We start from the raw sequence: 24590 nt of genomic DNA, 5'->3' as shown, positions 1-24590 counted from the left end.
TTCGGCGCTGCTGGCCTTCCTGCAAGGATGTGCCCTCTGTCCATTCACAACATGGCAGGCAGAGATAATAGAGGACTTTGGTTCAGCAACTCTGTCTGGAATTTTCCACCCAGGCCCCTCTCCCCACTTGCTCCATGAAGGTCTTGTGAACCTTGCCTCCCACCAAAATTCCATAGGCCTTTGAGTGACTAGCTAAAGCCATGTATGGGAGGAGGGGAAAGACAGGGCAAGGGGAAGCTCTGGGGATGACAGTGTGCCCACCTGGGACTGTCTCTGCTCAAGTCCCTCTGGGGGACTTCCCTTCATTTTCTTGAGATCTCATTTTCCTTCTTCTTGGCTCTTCTGGAAGCCTGAGACCTTCCTCCAGTCATACAGACCTCATTCACTCCTGGGGCACACTGAGCCCCACCATTGGCTTCATGCCTAACAAATTGTCCAAAACTGTCCACAACTCAGTATGTGATAGTGCCATGGACAGAGGAGATGGGAAGAGATCTGAGTGCATAAATTCAGGATAAAGAAAAGAAAACTGGTAAATAAAACCAATGGCCACATTCAAAGGCAATGTCATTGCAGGTTCTGGGTGACAGCTGGACTCCTCTAAACCCAAAGCCTTGGGTGACTTGAGGGAGGAGTGTGGTGGGTTCTTCCTGTGCTCCCAGCAGGAGAGAGCTCCTGCCCTCCCCCACCTGGGGACCCGGTTTCTCCCCGCTTTGCTTAGGCCTTACCTGATCACCCTGTCAACTGCAGGCAGGCCCACCCCAGCCTCTCACTTAACTCTCTTCAAAATCCCTATAAACAGCGCTGGATGATTTGGCCTCCGTAAGGGCTTTAAAAATAGACTGTGGATCCCCTGCAAAAAAAAAAAGAAAAAAGAAAAGAAAAAAAAGTCCCTGGCTAAAAATAACTCTCAGCATCTAGGGGAGAAAAAAAGAAACTGCAGCAAAATTCAACTGGAGCAGTGACTTTCCTATCTCTGATGTTCCGGGTCAGTTACAGCATGGAGAAGACTGAGTGGGAGGGTAGGGAGGCGGGTCCTTCAAGGACAAGAGAGGGATCAGAATCACAATCTGCAGCAAACGCTTCTCTCTGTTCCCTGGATTCTGGTCATTGGATCCCTCCGGGTCCATGATGCAGCCAGGCAGCATGCAGCACAATAGCAGAGAGCAGCAGATGCCTGGGTCTGTGATGGAGAGGATGGAGGAGCCCTGGGGTGGGGGAGGGGAGGGTGCAGGGCTGCCAGGGCATGAGTGGACAGCCTGCAGGGTCCCTCAAGATGTGTGTCCAGGTGGAGCTGTAGGGCAGCCCAGATGCAATGCTGCAAGTACCTGCCATCCAAACAGCAGTGGATCACTAAGGGACATGCTGTGCACCAGAGCTGCTGCTCTGCACTTGGGAGGCAAAGGGGTTTCTGAGATATGGACACTAGACTAGTCTGAATTTACATCCAGGGCTTGAGTCCAGGGGAGGGGCACCCCTTAAGATCCTTTTGGTGGCCAACAGTGAGGTGAGTTGTCTGGGAGATGAGAATAGCATGAAGACCTGGTTTTGCTTATTTAAAAAGGTTTAGGGACTGTTTGGGTGGCAACTGAGATTTCAAGAATATACACATACACACACATGAAAACACACATTTATACACACACAAGCACACACTCATACAGATGCACATGCATATACATACACACACTACAGTTGCACACATACATATGTGCACACCCACACATACATACATGCTTATACACATTCACACAAATACACATATGTACACACCCTCACTCACACACACACACACACACACACACACACACACACCCCTACCCTTTTCATTTACAACCATAAAAGCAGTAGTCTGCTCATGTGCTCAGGTGAAAGATAACAGTGAGATGGAGAAATATCAGGTGCAGCTGGAGCAGCAAGTCTCTGTCCCTCTGTTGAGATATCAAGGGACTCTGTCTGAGCAAGGGCTTTACTTGCGTTGGTCACAGGGCGGAAAGAATACTAATCCTCTAAGTAGAGAATTACTGGGGGTCAAGGGGCAGCTCCCTGGGAGGGGCATGAGTGATCCTGTATGTACCAAGTCTCCAAACTAAATTTTCACAGCTGTTGTTTTACTGCTATTATTTGCCATAGAGGTTAATCACCCCGTGCACACAAAGGCAGGTACACACACACACACACACACACACACACACACTCTCACACGCATGTTGTGGAAATGTTTTCTTCAAGTGAATTATTGTTCAAAATACACATCCAAATGTCCCGATATTACCTGGACTCATTCATATCTTCTCTCCAAAACCACTGGACACATGCCAAGAAAGGAGAAAAGGAGTTCTTAATGAATGAAATGCAAATCCCTTTCAAATAATTTGGGGAAGATTTAAGTCAGCTCATGCACACTCTGGGGAAGATGGGGCTTCACATGTGAGCAAGAGGGCTGTCATAGAAACATTAGGTGGTGAGCTCCTGGTCAGCAAGCCCTGCATTAGCTTCTCCATCCACGATGGTGCTCAGAGCCTGCCTGTCCCCTGAAGTGAACAGATCGCAGGGTGTACAGCGGGGACACTAAATGGCTCATAGCCTGCACATCTTTTCAAGTTCAGGGCAGTAAGATGCCCTCTTGGTATTTTGTCTTCTTAGCCTCAAGGTTGGCTTCCTCAGCCCTTTGCTCCCAAAATAATTTCTGGACCTTCCCCACACCAGGGGAGAACATCCTGATCAGCAGCATGACACGTGGGGTTGACAGAGACCCCGCGCTTCATGCCCCCCACAACATACCTGGGCAGGAAACATTTTGGTCCAGCGTGCCCAGCCCTCCCCACTGTCTCCCGCACAACCTCCTTTCTCTCCCTCCTTCACTTACTCCATCTGCAGAGTGGGCATAGCGGTGATCTCTCTCTCTCTCTCTCTCTCTCTCTCTCTCTCTTCTCATACCCCCCATCATGTATTGCATAATGACACTAAAATGCAGCACTTTGAGGAATGAGAGGAAACCAGATGACTTGGGAAATAAACGAGCCCCAACCCCGCCACGCCTATGGCTCTGGATGGTGTCTCTGCACAAGACTGCCGCGGTGAGCTGGGTCCCGGCACGCAGTGTTGCAGTATTTTCTCCAAGGCTTTGCTCACAAGCGCCTCAGTACTTTTCCTCTTCTGGTACCCTTCCGTCTGGAAAGAAATGGCCCTGGCTCCCCCTAGCGGCCAGAAGCTCATGGCGCCGATCTGGGATGTTTCCCACAGTGGTGGTAATTAGCCAACAGTTCATTTACAACCACATTCTCCTGTTTCCTTGGAGATTTAACTACATGCACATCTATTGCGATGACTGCTGCCTATAAGCTCAAAAGAAAAAAAAAAAAAAAAAACACAGGTTATTATTATAGAGACCACTGCCCTGCACAAGGCCGTAGATGACAACCCGGTGTCCTCACTGTGCTCCAGGGGGTAACACACAACGTCTTCCCCTGACCTGCAGCACCAGCACTGCCTGGGAGATTGATGGAATTTTCATTAGTGGGCCCCTTCTCATCCCTACCCAGGCGTTACCTCTTGGGGTTAGAGCCCAGGAGTCTGCATCTTAAGAAGTTCTCTAGTTGATTCTGATCCACGAGGAAGAAAGGGAAGAACTGATCTAGAACAAGCATCTGAGGTAATTTGTTCCTATTACTCTCCAGAAACCTCATTTTATTATTAAAGAGCTGAACAGAAAGAATCTGAAAGATACTTCTTCCTTATGCCAATCAATAATAGTAATAATCAATAATGCATTAAAGACCTTCCAGGAGCAAAATAGACCTTCCAGGTGTGTTTCTAGATTCCCCTCTTCCTCCCCTTATCATTCACTTTCTTTTTCATCTAAGTCCATCTTGGAATGGAGTCTGGCCATTCAGGCATCTTTGGGAGGCAAATCTTGGAAATTAAAAGTGAGAAACCTGTCACCAGCCTGTGAGGCAACTTCAAAGAGCCCCTATTCATTGGCACTGGCCCACGGTAAGCAGGCCCTAAAGAAACTAGAGGGCATGCGGGTTGAAAACAGAAAGTCTTAACTTTATTCCTGCTTTCAGACTTTTCCAGTCTGTTGCTGTGAAATTCATCAATTACTTTTTAACACTTAAGCAAGGAAGAGCTCAGGATCATTTGACTCATTCCAAGAGGCCAATATAATTTTATTTTTACTGGTATTTTAAAAAGATATTTATGTAGGGGAGGGGGCACTTTTAATAGATTCCAATTTGCAGAAAACTGGTGACCAATGCTCCACAATGCAGAAGGACAAACTGAACATACCACCATTGCAGGAAGGACTTTGAATCAACTCCCTGCTTGACAAGGAACCTGAGGCCCAGAGTAGACTTGCACTGGTGGGAACAGTACACAGGATCACCTTTCTATCTGTCTCCTCCTGACTCCAGGTCCAGTTACCAGATAATGCTTCTAAATAATTGGACCTGATTCTTAGCCTGTGGGATTCCAGAAAATCTCTGTGACCAACTGGTATTTGAACTGGAAAATCATTTTTCTAAAAGACACCTGATCTCTTTGCTTTGTCATCTCCTGGTCCCTATGGATAATTTCCCTCCACAGAGAGAAAACTGGGTCAAAGTTCCCAGGATGTCAGTCCTCTGTGTGGAGCTTTCAAGGCAGTGTCCTTCTGCTTCTGGCTACTCTATTGCCCTTTCCAGAAGATTGGGGGCATTCCACACGGTATGCCCCACAGAGCTCTTGAGATTGCCACCTGCTTTCACAGTCCAGGGGATATGACAACCTGTAACATCTACACAGAAATAACACTTCCAAGGGCAGCTCATTGCCCACTTATCCCTAGACATCCACCACAACAGGATGGCTAGCTGCACCTCTCTGCCAGGGAGAGAAACCAACAGCCCTAGAGGAAGGGTGATGTGGACTATCAGTCCAGAATAGATTTGCACGGCAGGTTTGGCGGGTCCTTCCAACCTAGAGGAGCTGTGACAAACCCCACCAGCGGCTTTGAGGGGCTTTGGGGAAACTGGGTGATGGTGGCTCCCTCTAGTGGCATGTTGTCAGAAATTGAAAGTGGCTCTGTCCAGTGAAGGAGGTGCAAAGGAACCTGCCAAACATTATAGAAGTGAGGAGTGTGTCCCAAAGATTCTCACACTGTCACCTCACGTTCTGTTTGTAGAGGAGGCTGTTTGGTTTTCTCCATCACATCCAGCACAGAAGACTCTGGCTACAGAGTCACTCCTGCTGTCTGCCTATGGGTCCATGATCAGTGCTGATTCTCTGCCCCAGGCAGCCTCCTCCAGCTACTGTCACACTGGGAGCAAAACACTTGTACTTCTCTGTGACTGTCTTTCCTCCATTAGTTAGGGGGTGCGATGTACAGGACAACCAGCTGATCCCCAGCTCTGTTATGCTCTCAAACACTGTGACTCCATAACCATGACTCTAAAATGAGCTCACAGTCTATTGCTCATCTAAGAGGAAGCTGAAGCATTGTTCACAACCTCCTACGTCCGCCTGGAGTCTGACAGCAAGCACTTTTATGAACATTACAGAACTTTGCTCTCATGGCCACCATCTGACACACCTGATCCTGATCTCTCCCACTCTGCCCCAGCAACCAGGTGGTATTGTATTCTGAGATGGAGCTAAAGAGAGAAAGATCCTGTGTGGTCCACAGAGCCGAAGGCTCCAACCACATCTTCAGTTGGGGTATTGGCTTGGCCTGGAAGCCCCGTGAAAATGAAAGTTGAGGAACACACTCTTCCTGTGCAGGAAGAAAAAGTCTATGTGCCCCATCCCATAATAGTAATGATAATGGTTAATGCTTATACTGGCTTACTGCCAGCCAGTCAGCACCCTTCTTTTATTCCCTCTTTTAATCATTACAACAACCCTATGTCATAGGGCCCATAGGCAGACATAACCCCACCTTTCTTACCTGGATACCAGAATCACTTTAACAGTAACCAAATTCACCTGGTTATTGTAACTTCCTGCCACAGAGTATTGAAACATCACAAGAATTGGATCAACATGGAACTCGCTAGGCAAGAGGAAAGGGCTTCCATTTTCCATCATGGACCTGGAAATCAGCTTGTCCTAGGTCATTCATGTACAGTTTTAAATCTCAGAACTACTAAGCAGGAAGCAACACTGGAGATCACCTGGTTCAACTCCTCACTCCCCAGGTGAGCTAACTAGGGAATCAAAGGCAGCAAGAGTCTTGATGTGTCTCACACGGTGAGTTAGTAGCAGGGCCAGATCTGGCTCCTGGGGCTCCAGATTCATGGCCCAGAATTCCTTCCCTCTGCCATGCTATGACTCTCCAGTCCATGAGTGGATGGATAGTACTGGGGTCTCCCATTTGATGGCCCTGTGCACTCCCTGGTTATCGGCCAGCCCACATGAGCTGAAGAAGCAGAATCCTTCTAATGCCTGCCAAAGGCACCTAAACCCGACCTGGTAAATCAGTTCTCTGCCACCTTGCCCTGTAAATGAAGACAGCAATCACTCCTGAAATGACAGGCACAGAGTTGGGACAGTCCCGGGCAGCACTACTATTCACAGCAGAGGAGGAGCTGTCCTCCTTTATCCATCCACCATCCACTCTGGACAAGACCTCCTTGCTCCTCCGCAGAAGCTCTCATCAGAATTCCCTTCTTTTCCCAAAAACATGACTGAGTTCTTTTGCTGATGCAACCCATGCACCCCACCTTTTCCTCACCCATCACCCAGCCCGTGACATTTTGACCTCCCGCTTCCATATTGGTATGACTTCCTCTAGACGTGACAATACTCTGCCTGTCACTTCCCAGATAGACTCATGTCAGTCAAGTCCCTGACATTTCCAGGAGTGGACTGGGTGCAAAGAGAGCCTCCCAGATGATGTCTCTTTGTTATTCCAGCGGGCCTAGACTTGGGTGGCAGTTCCCTGGTGTGAGGGTACCCTAAGGTTCACTGGCCACTTCATTTATGGGTGTTCTGTCACTTGTCTGTGAAAGCAGATTTGCCGTGTTCTCCTCTGAGTGGGGAGGGAGAGGAACGTGAGGAGGGTAGTGAAAGAATACAATCCGGGGGTGGGCGTGCGGAGGAGAGTGAGAGACCAGATTGAATCACGGAAACTCAGATGCATCCTGTCCTAGACACAGGGTCAGGAAGACAGATGGGGCAAGGGAGACAACAGCTGCCCCCTCCCACTGGCTCTTCCTTGAGAGAAAGAGGTGGGACTGGGAGACAAACTTCAGTGTACCTGCTCTGAAATGTGGGGAGGAGTCTGCAGGGGGCAGAGCCTGCTCCTCCACCTGAGGGTTGTGGGGCAGCCCAGCCCCTGGGAGGGGCTCATCTGCTCTCCAGCAGCAGCTGGGGAGGGGATCCAGCCTCTGGGTCCCTGTTGCTGGCTTAGCTGCCTTTCTTTTCTTCCATGTGTCACTCAGATCCACAACTTTAGAGTCATCTCACACCCCACAGCTAATTCTTCCTGTTGACACTCCCTCCAAAATCTTCAGAATGGGTCTACATCTCACCACCTCCACTGCCACAGCCTGGTCCAAACCACCATCAGATCCCTGCTAGGTTATTTGTCTAGTCTCCTACCCAGTAATTCCATTAACACTGAAGTCCAGTCAGACCACTTCTCCGCTCAAAACTGCAGGAATGGCTCCCCGCCCAGTTCAGTGCATAAGCAAAGTTCCACAAGGCCCCGGGCCTCCCCCTCCATTGCCCAGCTCTCTCTGGCCCCATCTCCTGATGCTCCCCTGGCTGCTTACTGTCCTCCAGTCACATGGCCTCTTCACTGCTCCTAGAACATGCCAGCAATGCTCGGACCTCATGGCCTGAGCATATGCTACTCACTCTGGTTAGAATGTTCCCTCCAGATAGCTACATGGCTCACCCTGTTCTTTACTCAAATACTACCTTCTAGGTCAGGATTTCTCTAGCTTCCCTATTTTAACCTGATCTCCACACACACACACCCATTTCCTGATTTTCCTCTATTGCAAATCAACATAGCACACAATATAGTTCAGTTACTTATTGTATCAATTGTCTGTCTCTCCCCACCAGAACCTAGCCTTTTCATTCCTGGTATTCATTTAGTGAATCTCTGGCACCCAGAAAAATGCCCAGCACATAGTCGGTACTTGATGAACAAACAGACATTAGACACAGTTTGAGAAGTAGGCCTTCACAGGTAGGAGGGGAAGCCTGGTGAAATGGAGTGTGTGGATTCAACAATTTGCAAGCACTTGATTATTTGTATGTGTTTTAAACTCATTTATTAACCAGAGTCAGCACTTCATTCATTGTCTTGCTCATGAGTTCACCAGACATTTATGAGGGAAGTTCCGTGGCAGGTGCTCTGTGAGACCTGTGGTGAAATGTGACTCAGAGTCCAGTCCCTGCAGTAGGATCGTGAGGGTCTAGTACTTGGGACAGCCCTGGGAGGGTCTAAACACTAACACAAACGGAACCAGCAACATCTAATTGGGAACATAAATCCAGTACAAGAAAATCACCCTAATGTGTTTTGTCACCAGCAGGGAAAGACACTTGGATGAATGGTTACCAATGGGAATGTCCCCCTCCAGAGATCCTGGAAGAGCATAGGATTGGTTGTCAAGGGACTTCCCAGAAGTAAGACTGCTGTCCTTCTGCAGAGAACAATCAAGGATGAGCAGCTGTCAACTACAAGAGGGAGCAATGTAGTTGACTAGAAAGGTTGTCCTCTCTGAACCCAGGAGACCCTGCACATGGTGTCCTCTGGGTTCTGGGAAGGCATGTGAAAGACAACTCTGTCCTTGATATTCGTCCAGTCCTGTAGATGTAAGAGGCAGATAACCTCTAGATATGGTTGGTATGTCTTACCTTCTTAGAAAATGTCCCCTGTCTATAGTGACCTGCAGAGGAGGATCAAGCCCTTTGTCTGTGGGTGCCCAGCACATGCTCACGCATAGTGATGACAGCTGGGAAACTGGTCAGGGAACCTGGCGTCTTGGCTATCTGCCTGCTTTTGTCAAAACCACTTGAGTGTCTACTGAACTCAGCAGTTGACATTTTCATAGTGTAACACACAGCTTCTGAGACTGCCATTTATTTATTTGTTACTTTTCCACAGCCACCTGCTCCTGGGTGGGTTCGCGGCACTGCCATGCACTTTCTGGAATCTCCAGTCCTCCCCATACCTTGCCTTTTTTGATAGCACCACCAGCATTCACCCTCTTCCTACAGCCTCACCCCAACATTCCAGGCCCCATCTTTGACTCCAGGGGTTCCGATCTCAACACTTTCTATCCTGATTGTTGCTTGTGCAAGGTCACCAGAGGAGCATCAGGCAGGATCATCCAAGGAGGGGTCTCGTCTTCCAGGGAAGTTGAGGGTTCAAGTCTTCTCTGTCCAGCCACTACCAGAAATGTATGCATCAGTCTCCTTTCTAGGACCACTGTGCCCACATTTTCCCTGCCAGGAAGGAAGGAGAACAAAAGGAAATGCAGTTAGTGACATGATGGAGAGATGTATGAGGAATGCTACCGAGAAACCTGAGGATTCTGGTTTCTTTCCTGGCTTGTCTGGTAATTGCACTGTGACCCCCTCCATTGGAACCTGATTACTGGGTCCCCAGTTTGTTCAAACCATCCCCACACCACCCACTTGGACTCAGCAACTCATTAGTAACTGCTGGACATGTAGCCTGAAGCCATTTCTGCATGACCTGTCTTTATACACTGCTGTCCTTAATTCTCTACCTTGAATAATCCCTTAGTCCCCCAAGAATCAAGTCCAAGTAATCTGCTTGACTTCTAGACCTGCTAAAGTGCAGCCTTACATAGTTAGTCTCCCTCTCTAACACTTCTGACCATTCACTTATGCCACAGGGGACATCTGTGAGCCCCAACAGACAGTCAAGTCAGGCATAGCCCTCCTTCCATGGAAGAGTCCTTATCACAGACTGACTCCTCCCTCACCCCACGCACCACAGTGCTCCTGTTTCCCACACCAACATTCCTGAGTCCTCCCCTCCAGACCCAATGAAGCCCCACCACACTCATGAGCTTCTCCACCATCCCAAGCATGATTGATCTCTCCCTCTTCTCTGATTTCCTGCTGCTTTACAGTGTGTTCACAAGACATGTACGTGGTTGGTTTCTACTGGGAAGTGAGATTTGCCACTCAGCATATTCAGTGTCTTCCTCTACCAGGCCCTGGGTAAAAAAAACGAAACTCCTTACTTATTCCTGAGGAGATATGTGTTCTTCTGTAACTAGCAGAGAGCACTTCAAGAGCAGACCCGTGGTTGTCTCAACACAAACCAGCCAACACCACTTGCAACATCTGCATGTGATGTTTCTGCATGTGTGAAACCATGACAAGGACATGGTTGTTCCAAGTTTGTAGGGCTACCCAAGGGCCAGGTGTTTGTGAAACTGCTTTGGGAAAAGTAAAGAACTGCAAAAACTCCAGGTGATGGTATTATCCTGCCTGTGCCATGGACTCCTGCAGGTTGAAAATATCTAATACTCGTAATTTCAATTATCTGGGAGCCTGCCCAAAGGTCCAGCACTGCAGCATCTTACGATCTCACTGAAGCATGAACTGAAGGCAAGAGCACAGTGCCTGCATGGGGCAGCAGTTTGCCTGGTGACTAAGAGTCACTGATCTTCTAACGGACAAGGATATCCCCAGGTGCTTTCAACTGGCCTCATCAGTTAGGCAACAGCTCCTCTATACGGGTTAAAAACTACAGGAACAAAAACCAAAAATTGTGAAATTTCAGTGGTCACAAGTGAAAGGCAGCCCTTTAGCAAAAGGTAAAAATGCAGATCAATTTTCAGTTGTTCCAAATGGAAATGAACAGAAAACTCATTGCTCTTCCATACACATGATTGAAGCAGAGCCTGTGTCGGCAGTTCTGTAGTCACAGGTGAGGAGCTGTGTCAGGTGTCTGGACAGGTGTTAGACAGGTGTTCTCATAACCTAAATGTAAATTATGCATTATGAGCTCTATTCCCAGGCTGACCTTATGACTCTACCTACAGTGTGCCCTCAGGGAACATACCTATGTGTTAGGGTAAGGTGAAAAAAACTCCAGAAGCAGAAAAAGACTTGGAAAACATTTAAAAACCTCTAATAAATAAGAGGATATTTTACACATTCAACAAAATTTTTAAATCAGTCCAAAGAAAATATCACTGGGGAAGTCATCTGATCATGAGTTAAAATGACATGTTAAAAAGAGCGATGGGGAGAGGGGTCCTTCCCAGAGCCTCACAAAAATAACAGTAGGAAAATCATTTTTGAAGAGGAAGATGGAGGTAAAGTAACCAAGACAAAAACACATGAGGAGAGTAGATGATGAAAGGAACAGCACTTGACATAGACGGGCAAGATTTAAGACAGGCCATTGAAATAGAAGTTGATTTAACCCAAGGGAACCCACAGATGCTCAGGGTTGGAGATACCCAGTACAACAGAAGCAGGGTTGGAGACGGGGTTAAAATGATCACAGTTAGACACACCCTTCCAGGTCTCCTCCACCATCTCAGAAAGTCAAGCAGTTATACATCCACTAACCTACCAAAAAATGAGAAGTTCATTGCAGAGAAAGTGGACCAGAAGGGCCGGAAGTCAGGAACAGCTGGCACTGTGTAAGACGGGGTAAGGTGATGCACTGAAAATAGGGGGTTAAGTTTGTGGTGTGGGAGTCCACATGCTCAGGGGTGAGACAGTCTGCCACCTTCTCTGCTCTGCTCCCAGAACAGTATCAGGCAGACAACTGGAAATTCTTTCCTGGAGGAAACAAAGAGTTCCAAAAGAGAAGAACTACAGTCATTGGTTCCCGGAAGTCCCCAGGGAGACGGCTGATCCCAGCTTCACACCTTGCAGTGAGTTTACCACTCAACCAACCCAGACTCCGATCTGCCAACCAGCTTATTGTTAGCACTTCACTCTTGAAAATAACAGTATCTTCATATGACAAACATCTCAAGAAAGCTTCCAACAGTTCAAAACAGGAGAAACAGAAAATTCCAGAAGCAGAAAAATACTTGGAAAATATTTTAAATTCTCTGATAAGTAAGAGGATATTTTACACATGAAACAAGAATAGCTACCATGAAAAAATGAACCACCCACGAAGAAAAGACATTCTTAGAAATTATAAAATATGATAGCCAAAATTTAAATGCCAATAGAAGATCTAGAAGACGATGTTGAGGAGGACTTCCAGAAATCAAGACAAAACTACAACAGAAAAGATTACAGATGAGGAAATTTGAGACCCAGTCCAGGAGAGCCAAAGTCTGATTAATAGAGTTCTAAAAAAAGATAACAGGCAAAAATAATGAAAAAAAAAAAACTATCAATAAAATAATCAAAGAAAATGTTCAAGAATTGAAAAACATGCATTTCAGACCAAGAGTGCTCTCTGAAAGGAGATAAAACTAATCCTACATCAAGGGCCAGGACCTTGGAATTTAAAAATTAAGAAGGCATCAGAATTTACCAAAGTATCACAAGGAGCTAGAAGACAATGGAGGTGATTTTCAACCTGTTTCGATGCTGTTCTCATCAGAAAAGTAGTTTTTTGCACGGAGATGAAGGAAAGTCTTGGATAAAGTCAAGCTGAAGGTGAAAATTAGCCTGGTACGTCCACAAGAACTAGGAGGAGATTTACATTGCTCTGGGAATGTTTACTGAACCCCACCCTCCTCTGGGACATCAAATAGTGACAAGTATATAGAAAATTAAGCAATAAAAAGAAGATATTTAGTGACTCTATAGGAAAATAAAGTCATGTGAGCAATGAAATATAATTATAGCACAGAACACTAGGTGGCTTGGTGAGGAATAATATTTACACAGTCATAATAAAGTAGAACTGAATAGTGAGCTAATAAATATCATGACATTTAAACTGTAGTGGGTTGAGAAGGTCTATATAGTGGGGTGTTTGTGTATATCATGGAGAGTAATGGTGGGTGGTGTTAAAAGAGCTAAAAGCTTTCCTAGTAGGAAGTCAATTTTTTAAGACTTGAAAAATAAAAATTAAAAAGCAGTGGTAGTGTGTTATTAGGAAGCACAGTGACAACTCTAGGTGAAACAGCTACAGAGTTGGAGGAGATTCTATCTGGGGAATGCAAGATGGCGGGGGTGAGGAGAGGGCAGTTCACTGTAGGTCAGCAGCCTTATTGAAATACGTCATCTTTTAAGCTTAGACTAATATGTTAATTTAGAGAAAAGAAATCGTTCATGAAAAATTCCCCAAACCAAAAGACCCATGTCTCCAGAATGAAAAGCCAAACTCCTAAGGTTGCCATATTTTGGCACAAAGAAAAAAACAAAAAAAGAACACTCGGTTAAATTTGCATTTTGGATAAGCAGGGAGAAGTCTTTTAGTATAAGTATATCCCCAATATTACAGACTCTATTCATAGCTTACCTGAAATTCGAATTTAATAGGCATGCTCTATCTTGTCCAGCAAGCCTATGTCCAACACATCCACATCAAAACACAGAGCCATGACTGCAAAGTACCAAGGAAAAAGAACATGCTAACACATGAGAGTAAGGGGGTCACATAACAAGAAATCAGAAAAGCACTGACATCTCACAACAAGACTGGGAGTCAGGAAGGAGAGGAGGAAGGTCTTCAGAATTCCAAGGCAAACAATATCCATCCTGGAACTTTAGATCCATCCAATCACAAATAAAATTTGAGAACTGAACAGAGGCATTCTGAGGGAAAGGTTAAAACTGTACTTTCTACTTACCTTTTCTTAGAAGCTGACTAGAGGATTTCCCTTCCCTAGAGAGGAAATAAATCATGAAAGAAGGAAAACAGAATCTCAACCTAGGAAAGAAGGAAAATGAATTCCCAGGATACTGGCTGGGCTGGGGCAGAGAGAAAGCAGGCAAGATGGACTGGGAGGATGGAAGGTTCCAGAATGGAAGATTTCTGGAGGAAATAGAAGAACAAACAGTGTGATATATTCAATGCATTCAGTGTGATACATCACAGAAAACAGTGTCTAGAGGGATTTTCCCACTCCGCCGGAGGGTTCAGAAAGAATTATAAATAGGAACACAGGAAAATTAATCAGGTGAAGAAAATGAGGCGATTATTAACAAAATGTTTATAAGAGATTAAATGAACATTATCATAATGCACTGCTTGGCAATGCAGAAAATAATACTTGATAATGATAATGACATAAACATTGAACACTGATTTAAACAAAATATCATGTGGGAGGCAGAGAAAACGGTACAAAGCATATGGCTTCCTGTATAAACATGAGATGTAATGTTCTATACGTCAGAGTCAAGGTCCTTAGATTAGCCCACAGGCCCCACAGGATCTGTCCACCCACCTTCCCACTCTAACCTTAACCTTTAGTGCTCGCTCCCTCACTCACTTTGCTCCTGAAGTGAAGGCCCTAGGATGTTCTGTTCCTCAGTTATATCACATCCTTCCACCCCAGGGCCTTTGCACATGCTGTTTCCATTGCTTAGATTGCCCTTCCCCATGTATCCGCAGAGCTCCCTTCTCCTGTCCTCCAGGTCTTTGTTCAGATGCTTTTTTCTCAGTAAGCATCCCCCACTCTCCCACTTTCTTATTAAGGTTGCATTTTATCCCTGATATTCCCTGTGTCACCCTCACCACTGTTTATTTATCATCATAACCATCTGTAAGTAGAATACTGCCTCTATAGAAAGAGGTGGTTTGAGAAATATTTGACTCCAATGTTTGTTTATTCTCCCCACTGGATCAAGGCTCCATGATCACAGGGAATTCTATTCCCTACATATATCCACAACTTGTTCACCAATATACCCATGCACAAAACAGAGTGGCTGGCACCCGGGAGGTGCTTTCAAAGTATTCATTAAATGAAAATATAAATCAAGAAATAGCAGCATACCTATTTAATGAGAAAAACAAAGGTAAATACCAAACACAAAAACAAACTTGTTAGGAAAATTGAAAGTGGCCCCTCTGAGAACTTGCTGAAGACAGGAGAGAGAGGGTTGTACTGGTTTCCTCAGAAGCCTTATACTCTTGTTGGGTGCACCAAAGCATTTGCAAGTATTACCTTAAGAAACATTACAGTGATTTTTTAAATATGACCATTTTTTAATCTGTACACACCCAAATCACACTTCATTCGATATCCAAATGAAGTGGTGACTGGTCACCTACTACCATGCTTGAGTGTGGTTTAAGTGTGTCCCCAAAGGCTCATCAACTAGAAGCATGGTCCCCAGGGTGGTGATGATGGGGTGTGGAACCCTTAAGAAGTGGGGCCTGGTGGAAGGTCACATGGGGCTGCACCCTCATAAACGGATCAGTGCTATCTGTGAGCAGGTTGTGAGACCATCCGTGCCCTCTGCACACAGCCACTATTCATCTCCACTTCTCTTCCATGTTGGGTGCAGCCAAGAGGGCCCTCACCAGCCTGCTGGTGTCAAGCTGTTTAGATCATTCGGGTTCTCAAATTGTGATTCAAATACACCTCTTTACCCAGTCTCGGGTATTTTATTATAGCAAAGCAAAACAGATCAATATACCTGCAGCTTCGTGCTATCAAGGCCTAGGAGTCAGGCTCTTCCTCTCATCCACTCCTTCTCTTATCTACCACCTCAATCTATCCTGAGTCTTGAAGTAGCTCTCACCTCCTCACAAGTCTCAAATCCATTCACTTCCGTCTATCAGCATCAGGATCGCCCTAATCCCATCTTTCACCTGCACACTAGCAAACTTGAGAACTTATCCACCAGCATCCATCCAGTACCTTCAACCTATTACACTGTGGCCAGACTGATATTTTCAAACACAAATCTGATCTTATCATCCTATCCCACCTGCTTAAAACCTGCCCCCCACACTCCTGGGCTAAAGACAAAACTCTTCACCTCCATGCCTGCCCTTGCTTATACCATGTTTCCCCCACCCCAGGCCCTTGGGCACGCTGTTCCCTCTGCCTGGAATGCAGACTCCACCTCCTTTGACTCTTTACCTCCGAGTCATCATTCGAATGTCAGCCAAAATGTTATTAAATTAATTTCCCCTATTTTAGGCTCTCATAGCACTTTTATGGATATCAGTGGTTTGTGACACTTGCTACAGTTGCAATTTTAAACTCAGACTTGGGTTAATATCTGTCTCCACTCCCCATCCCCAACACACACACACACTACACAGAGAGGCAAAATGCTAAGCTTCATGGAAGAAGTCATTTATTTCATTATATTGCAGCTGCAAACACTGCAACCACCAATATAGATTACATGGGTTTAAACTTTCATTCATCTGTCTCATCTCTACCCTAAAATTCTAGAACTTGGAGGCTTCCTGTCTCCCTCTCCTGTCTATACCACCAGTGCCCATCCTCATACATGACTTCTGGAAGTGTGTGCTGACGTGAAGTGTGTAGGAGATTGTGTTGCAGGTAGTTGCTGTCCTAGAGAGCTGTTACAAAACCCTCCTTTACACTTAGCCTTTTAGACACAGTCGTCGATGATCTATTTCCAGCATTTCACATATGATCTTGACATGTTTCCTTCCTCCCAATCCACCATACCTTCCATTGGCTGAAACCCAGTGACCGTCTGACCAAGATTAAAGATTCATCACTGCAGGCAAACCTAATGATTTTCATCTTGTCTCCACTCTATTAGCACATGGCTTTGAGTTGTGGATGTGCATGTGTCTATTTTCCACCCCATTGTTATAAAATTGGAGCAAAATACACAATAAACTAGCCAAATTATTGCACATACATTGTTATACAAAGATGGTGATGTCGACTGGTTGAAAAAGCACCGTGAGAATAACCTTTGATCAGCTAATGTGCACAGTTCCAAGCTCAGTATCAGATGGGGCACTAGGGGATTCTAAATTTCTGCTCTAATGTTGAACACCACTTGTTTACACTATCTGTGCAATTAGGCACTACCTGATAATCCAATATTAATTTAACCCTTTGCTGAGTAAAATAAGTGTAAAAACATCTTCTTTTTTTCTTCCCATTTATCCAGGACTAAATGAGAAACCAAATATTTTTTAAAGTTCCTTTTAGAGAGTAAGACTATCAGATTAGTCTTCCTTTAAAATAACTCCCCTTCAGACACGAGCAGTCATTAGTCATGGGGACTCCCAATTTCTTAAAATTCTGCAATATAATACAACTCAACCACTACACTTTATTTTATTTAAATATTTTTTTAAAAACACCCATCTTTGCCCCCAAATCAGTCTCTGGCATTAGCTATTGGGGGGGGGGGTCACATCTTTAATGGACTCCACTTCCCGGAGCTTGGACTTTGCCACATCAGCAGGGAGAGTCTAGGAACAGAATTCGAGGGATCTCCCTTACCGCCTCCATGTGCACCACAGACCAACTGGATCACATGGTCAGCACTCACTCTTCTTGTCATCCTTGCAGGAGTGAGGCCCAGCAGCTGCTCCCCACCAGCCTGCCATGTCTGTGAGTGGCTCGTTATTTCCTACTCCCTTCCAATGTATCACCCACACCCTCTGCATGCCCAAAGAAGAGGGGCTGTGGTGGGCAACATATTAGGCTACCGGGTATGCTTCAGACAGGAAATTTGCCAGGACACTCCCAAAGCTCTGGCTCACCTTTATCTTTTTTTTTTTTTTTTTGGTGCTGGGGATCGAACACAGGGCCTTGTGCTTACAAGGCAAGCACTCTACCGACTGAGCTATCTCCCCAGCCCCTGGCTCACCTTTATCTTTAAGGGCACATTATGTCACAATCATCTACGAGAAGTAAATTAAACAGGAAACCATTCTATGCCCATCGGATTAACGCCTTTCCCCGCAACCCCCAGCTAGAATATTCAGGAGTGAGAAGCGTGACTCTCAAACAGAGCGGGTGATGTCTTCCATCTGTCAGTCTCAATCTCTATGTCCATCCACTACAATTTTTTTAAGATGGGAATTTTTTTCTGATCCCCCCCACAAAATATAGTCATTTTAAAGAATTGACCCACTTCTGCAACCTAAAAAACAAAAAAATTTAAAAACACTAAAATGATCACTCATAAGCTAAACAAAAACGTCTTGTTTTGGGAGTCACACAAACCTAGTCTTAGACCAGTTACTTACTTGGTGGTCTCATCTGATAAATGGAAATAATAACCAAAGTCACCCCACCGTGTGAGGATTCAAGATAGTGTTGGCATAAGCCAAGGTGTTCAGTTACTGGCCTTTATGACTACTAGTGTTTTTGATATACTTTCTAGTCTTTTTTTTTTATATGTATATATACATAAATATTTATATATGTATATCAGTGTGTACATTTTATGGGTTCACAATGTAACTTTTGCACACTGAAAGGTTATTTAGGCGATTCGAATAAATAAATAAATATTCATACAGGGATATTGCTCCATGTTTCAATATGCTCACTTAATATCTACAGAGAAAATTTAAATTATTTCACATGGCTATTTGTTTAAAACACAGCATCATAACTCAACAAGCTTGATTTAATCTACATAATCTCACACATACCTCAAGCTCTTTGTTATTTTTAAATCCAAATAAGGGCTTTTCAGTTGCTTTACCAAAAACTATATATTGCATTTTATATTATGATTTAATATAGAATGTAAACTATTTGTTCAACAATGCACAAAAAAATCACTTTGTATATGTATTTGAGTTTCACTGTATTGTATATTTTTTTACTTGGTTCATAAGAAATGTATTCTTCATAGGTTTATTCTTTTAACATGTGAACTATTAATGTTTACTCTGGTTCCTAATATTAAATCAAATGTTTACTGAAAAAAAAATTCAGTTTATTAAGATTACAAATCTTTAAATCAAGTTCTTCCTTAGTTTTTTTAACTCACAAATTTTAGTCTTCTATTCAAAAGCAGAGTTTGCTTGCTTTGTTTTCTTTTGTTTTAGCAAAAGCATGAATTCCCTAGGAGTCTTTAAAAGCAAATAGTAAGAGAACATTTTCAAGGTTATGTTTAGACTGAATGTTTGAGTCCCTCCACTTCCCCAAAGATCTCATCCCCAGTGTGGCTGTATTTGGAGATGAGACCTCTAATTAAGGTTAAGTGAGAAGGCTGGGGATATAGCTCAGTTGGTAGAGTGCTTGTCTCGCATGCACAAGGCCCTGGATTCAATCCTCAGCACCAGGAAAAAAAAAAAAAAAAAGGTTAAGTGAGGTCACAAGGGTGGGTCCCTGATCTGATGGGACTGATGTTTTCAAGAAAAAGGGAGAGAAACAGAGCCCATTTTCTCTTGTATGCACAGAGGAAAGGCCATGCGAAGGCACAGTGAGAAGCCAGGAAGAGATCCCTCATGAAGAACTAATTTTCTGAGACCTTGACCATGCACTTTGCTATAATGTGGATGTCCAATGTCACCCAAAGGTCCATGTGTTAAAGGTTTGGTACCCAAGGTGAGGCTACTGGGAGGTGGTAGAGCCTTTAGGAGGTGGGGCCTAGTGGGAGGTATGTAGGTCATTAGGCGCATGCCCTTGAAGGGAGGCATGGGACCCTAGTTCCCTCCTTGCTCTCTTTTGCCTCCTGGTGATAAGGTGAGCAGTTTTCCTCAACCACATACTCCCGCCATGATGTGTTGCCTCACCTCGGGTCCAAAGCAATAGGGCTAATCAGTCATGCACTGGAACCTCCAAAACTGGGAGCCAAAATAAACCTTTTTCTCTTTATAAGTTGATTATCTCTGGTATTTGTTAGAGGGACAGAAAGCTGGTTAACACAGACTTCCAGGCTCCAGAACTGTCAAAAAATAAATTTGTATTGTGGAAATTACCCTATAATATTTGGGGATAGCAGTGTGAGCAGACAAATTTAATATGAGAAGCAGTGAGGATTCCCCAATATTTTGGAAAAAAGAAAAAGACTAGAGGTCAGCAGTTCAGAAAGAGAAGGGACCCACACACCTCTAGATGGTACCATCCCAGGAGATGGCCAGACTTGGAGGTAGAAGGTCTGGGACTCCCAGGCTGGAAGATGCAGAAACACTATTGGGTTTGTGAAACTAAGATTGACACTCAGTCTTAGATTCACCAGATATAGTGAATAAAAATACAGGATTTCAGATTATTTAACAATATTTAGGATATTTTTATACTAAAAACTATTCATTATTTATATAAATTTCAAATGTAACTAGGCATCTTATATTTTATCCGGCAACCCTACCCAGTATAGATACAGCCTCTGCCCTACAATTTAGTAATCCACGTCAAAGTCTTTTAAGGCATACACAATCTTCAGCTTAGCAATTCTACTTCTAGACATTTATTCACAAGATAAGAGATAAACATGTACAGGTAAGGATATTTATCAGTGTATTGCTTATAACCATGAAACAGTGAATTAATAAAATATGGTGCTGAAAGAGTCATTGAAGAACCTGGATGTAGAAGATACTTATTTCTGATTATTTGTTGGTTTGAAGAAAGGATGTTACTTTCTTGGTTACCCAACATGTTACCCCATCTTTTCATGATGGATTACAAATTTCCCTAGAGAAATTGCTTCCATATTCCATGCTCAGTTGAAGTCCTTGGGGTAAAAGTTGCTCCAGCCTTGGCTTCAAAGCATGCATGTGACCCAGATATGTCTAATTGGAGCATACCATTCCCTTGGCCTAATAATTGTCCACATACAAGCAGAAGGTGAAATTCTGACCAGTGAAAATCAGATCATGGGCTTCATCAGGACAAACACTATTTTTATATGCCTGGATTTATTAGCTATCTTGCCATCTTTGGAAGGCAACATGAACAGCAAATTGCATTTCTTTTAGAAATGAAAAAAAAAAAAAAGATCCCATAGACCATACTGTACCAATAGCCCAAGTTTAGATGAAGTTGCATGAGTTAATGAAAGTACCTTTTATGATTATTTGAGCTAGATTTTTAGTGACTTATAACCAAAATAAAGTTAACTGCACTTAATTAATTACAGAACCAACTAGGCCTAAGCAATAGCCATAATTATCATAATTATAATGATATTATGTTTTATTCATCACTCACTATGTTTAAGATATTTTAAATACATTAGCTCATGAATAAACCCACCCATTCTTTGAGGTAGACATTATCTTTTCTGTTTCAGAGATGAGGATCCTGTGGCTCCACAAATTTAAATGATTCACCCCAAATCACACAGCTAGCTAGATAAAACCAAGACAACAAAACACCAAAGTCTATGTTCTTCCACTGGACTAGAATACATCATCTATTGTAGACTTAGAACCCTCAATTCTGGTCTCATATGACAGAGGATTCTTTTACTGGGATTTGGTTCACTACCAGATGAGGCAAAGGAAAGCCTAATTTCCCCCAAATAGATCTGAGTTGAAGCCAAGCATATAAAAAGTACACAGAGCCTCAGTTTAAAGCGGGGAAGGAAGTTGCCTGGGTGCTAGCACTTCCTCTAATTTCCAAGCAAGAATCAATATCTGCAATTTTAGCTCACTTGAGTAATTTCAAATGCCAATCACTAGTATGAATCCCTGAAGTATTACTTAAAGTTGACTCCACTATGAAATTAACAGGATAGCTGCAAACCTCCTACTTTATATGGGCACTACCTAAAACCTTCTAAGCCGGACATGAACTCTGCATTAATGCTGATGTGACACGCAGCAGTAATCAGATGTCCAATAAATCATCTTACAAATATATAAGCATATAAGTAATATGATTCAGACACATTTACCCATGACATGGTATTCTATGTAGAATTCATTTTCTTACTTTTCATAGTGACCCAATATCCCTCTCAAGAAAATGAGGTACAACAGAGAGGCTCATAAAAATAACTCCTAGATTTAATAAGCAAATGTGATATCACAGGCTATAAGATCAGTGTGCAAAAATCAGTCATATTTCTATACACTAGTAATGAACACATGGGTACTGTGATTAAAAATGCAATAATATTGACAACTGCTTTTTTAAGTTAGAGGTAAACATACATCTAACAGAACATGTAATAGGGCTTGTATGATGAAAAGTACAAGGTAATAATGAAAGAAAACCTACCTAATTAAATGAAGAGATGTAGCATGTTCCTGGATTAAAATACTCCAGATGATAATGAGATCAATGCTCAAATCGATTTATAGATTTAACACAATTCCTTAGCAAGTCTTTTTTCCATGTATAGTTAATTATATCTTAAATTTTATATGGAAAGGCAAAGGAACAGAAAGAGCTAAGGCAAATGGACCAGATTTCACAACAATATTTAGCAGTAGTAATTAAGTCTGGTAGCTGAAAGAACACATGCATGAATAGAACAGAATACAGTCCATAGACATACCCATACTTCCACGTCCATACATAAGTATGGACAACTAAAGCAATTTAATGCAGGAAGGACAGATTTTACAGCAAATGGTGCTGAAGCAACTGAACGTCTATCAGATGGGGGAAAGAAACTTTGACCTAAACCTCATGTTACATGAAAAGAATTTCAAACAGAATATAGATTTCAATGTAATATTTAAAACTATAAACTTTTTAAAGAAAATATGGGAGAAAATTTTGACTCTCTATTGTCTGATGAAGAGTTTTAGATTTTATATCAAATGCACAATCCCTAAAACAAAGTATTGATAAATACAATTTTATCAACATTAATAACAATCTGTGGCTCATCTTCTTAAGAAAGCAAAGAGAAAAGTCATTGACTGTGAGAAAATACTTGCAAACCACATGTTTGATAAAATATTCATATCTAGACTATCTAAAGAACACAGAAAAGCTAACTATTTAATTGGGAAATGGGCAAAAACATAAGGGGACATTTCACTGAAGAGACTACACACATAGCAAATAAACCCATGGAAGGAAACTCAACTTCACTTAGTATCAAGGAAATGCAAATTAAAGACCATGATGAGCTATCACTACATTCCTAGCAGACAGCAGAATTGTTTTTAAAAGTAAAAGAACAGCAACTGACAACAGTAAAAATCCTGATAAGTTAGGTGTTGCATTCAAAGTCAGGCAAGAGGTCAACAGCAAACAAATAGAACAAAGTAGGACTACTGTGTCACATTTCATGCAGGCAGCACTTGAAAAGCAGAGGACCAGGGTAATCGCTGTTATCCTCAGTTTCTGTTCCCCAGGAATCAGCACCTGGGAATACTCTGGGACAGCCTCGCCATGACAGCTGGGAGCAAGCCTGGAGGAACAGGGGCCACAGGGAAGGCTCCTCCTCTGTTTCTCCATAAGTTCATTTGTCAACATCACACCTGTGCTTGATGACTTCCTGGCAGTGCTGAATGCTTTATGGAGAATAGTCCAGGAACGAAAGAGACGCTGTACCCTCCAAGCTATCCAATGGAGGGCTTCTCAAGCTCCTAGGTGGATTTAGGAGACATCAGCTAGGAGATGGAATGTAGGAGACCCTATGTCCCTGAGGTCAGTCAAATGATGACAACCACCCCTGGCACCATCCCTGCCTCAACCTGAGCTCTGTGAATTTTCTATTCAGAATTCCAGGAGAAAGTTCTCTGCAGCCTGGTGCAGCAGGACCCCATACCAAGATTCTTTTGAAATCAGACTCTGAGCTGCAGAGCCCACACTGGGCCCATCCAACCACGAACTCCTAGCAGATGCTCAGCATGGGGGTGTTGCCCTGTCCCTGGATTCCTGCAGGAGCCCCCGCATCTGTTGTGTACCAAGGTGGGTGCATTGAGGGTCTGCCCCTGCTCAGGGCATATAGGGGTGCATCATCCACAAAGAATTTAAAAACAATCATAAACTGGTCAAAAGTTAGACCAGTTTTTATTTTCACATCAAGTATAAACAATGTCAAAATTCCTCCTGGCCAGGTGGACCGCCCTACCACCTCTCCCAGAAACTGGCTATGCTAGCCTCTGCTCCCAGTGGACAGCTAATCTTTCCCATTCCTGTCTTTACTTTGCCGGAGATTTCATTCAAATATGCGTTCCAAGCATGTCCTGCCCCTGATTTGAAACTCTTGCTTACTCCTCTGGCCACCAGAAGGAATCAACTTCTGGTAGCTTCATGGCTCACCCTCAGAGCGCAACCTCTCTCTCCAGCCCTGCGTCCTTTCTCCCACGTCCTGGGTCCCAAGCTCCCAGGTCCTTGAACCCATCATCTCATTCTCCAGCTCTGTACATTTGTTCAAGCCATTTCTTTCATTAAGAATTTTCTTTTCAACCTTGAAATTTCCAAGTCCTCTTCCAAGGCCCAGCAGATGTGTTCATTTCTCTGGGGAACCCTCCCTGACCCCTCTAGTCCACAGGAAGAATCTAGAGCACTTGGTATGTGACTCCACGTCACTGGAGATTCTTGGTTTACTAGTTTCCCCTAAATGTTCTCTATGGAAGAGTCAATTCCTAATCCAAAATTTGAGCAAAAAAACTTTTTTTGCCAAGTTACATCTTAATAGTTGACTGAGTTACTGTGCCTTCAACCAGTCTTCATAACCAACTTGTTTTTCAGTCCTTGGCGCCTTGGATCATAGAAACATTTTTACTTCTGTCCATGTGATTCACACTCTATGAAAACAGCTGGGTAAGTGGACTTAGAGCAACTTTGTGGTCT

The 24590-nt window shown here is 43.6% G+C and overlaps 1 protein-coding gene across 3 annotated transcripts in view; it reads right to left on the bottom strand.

Moving 5' to 3' along the window:
• Kcna6 (potassium voltage-gated channel subfamily A member 6) overlaps positions 1-24590 on the bottom strand; it is a 52514-nt gene that overhangs the window by 5592 nt on the left and 22332 nt on the right. Inside the window, exon 2 of one of the 3 annotated variants that reach the window (XM_047551239.1) lies at positions 2241-3338. The exons of 1 other annotated variant lie outside the window; for it this stretch is intronic. The gene's annotated coding sequence lies outside the window, so the exon portion shown is untranslated. Of the gene's footprint in view, positions 1-2240; positions 3339-3369; positions 9448-24590 lie in introns of those variants that run through there. One more of the 3 variants, XM_047551237.1, reaches the window with a different exon arrangement.

Source organism: Sciurus carolinensis, chromosome 4 (genome assembly GCF_902686445.1).
Source record: "Sciurus carolinensis chromosome 4, mSciCar1.2, whole genome shotgun sequence".
NCBI classification, from domain to species: Eukaryota; Metazoa; Chordata; class Mammalia; order Rodentia; family Sciuridae; genus Sciurus; species Sciurus carolinensis.
The sequence above is the reverse complement of the archived record's forward strand: the minus strand, read 5'-3'. Positions and strand labels throughout refer to the sequence as shown.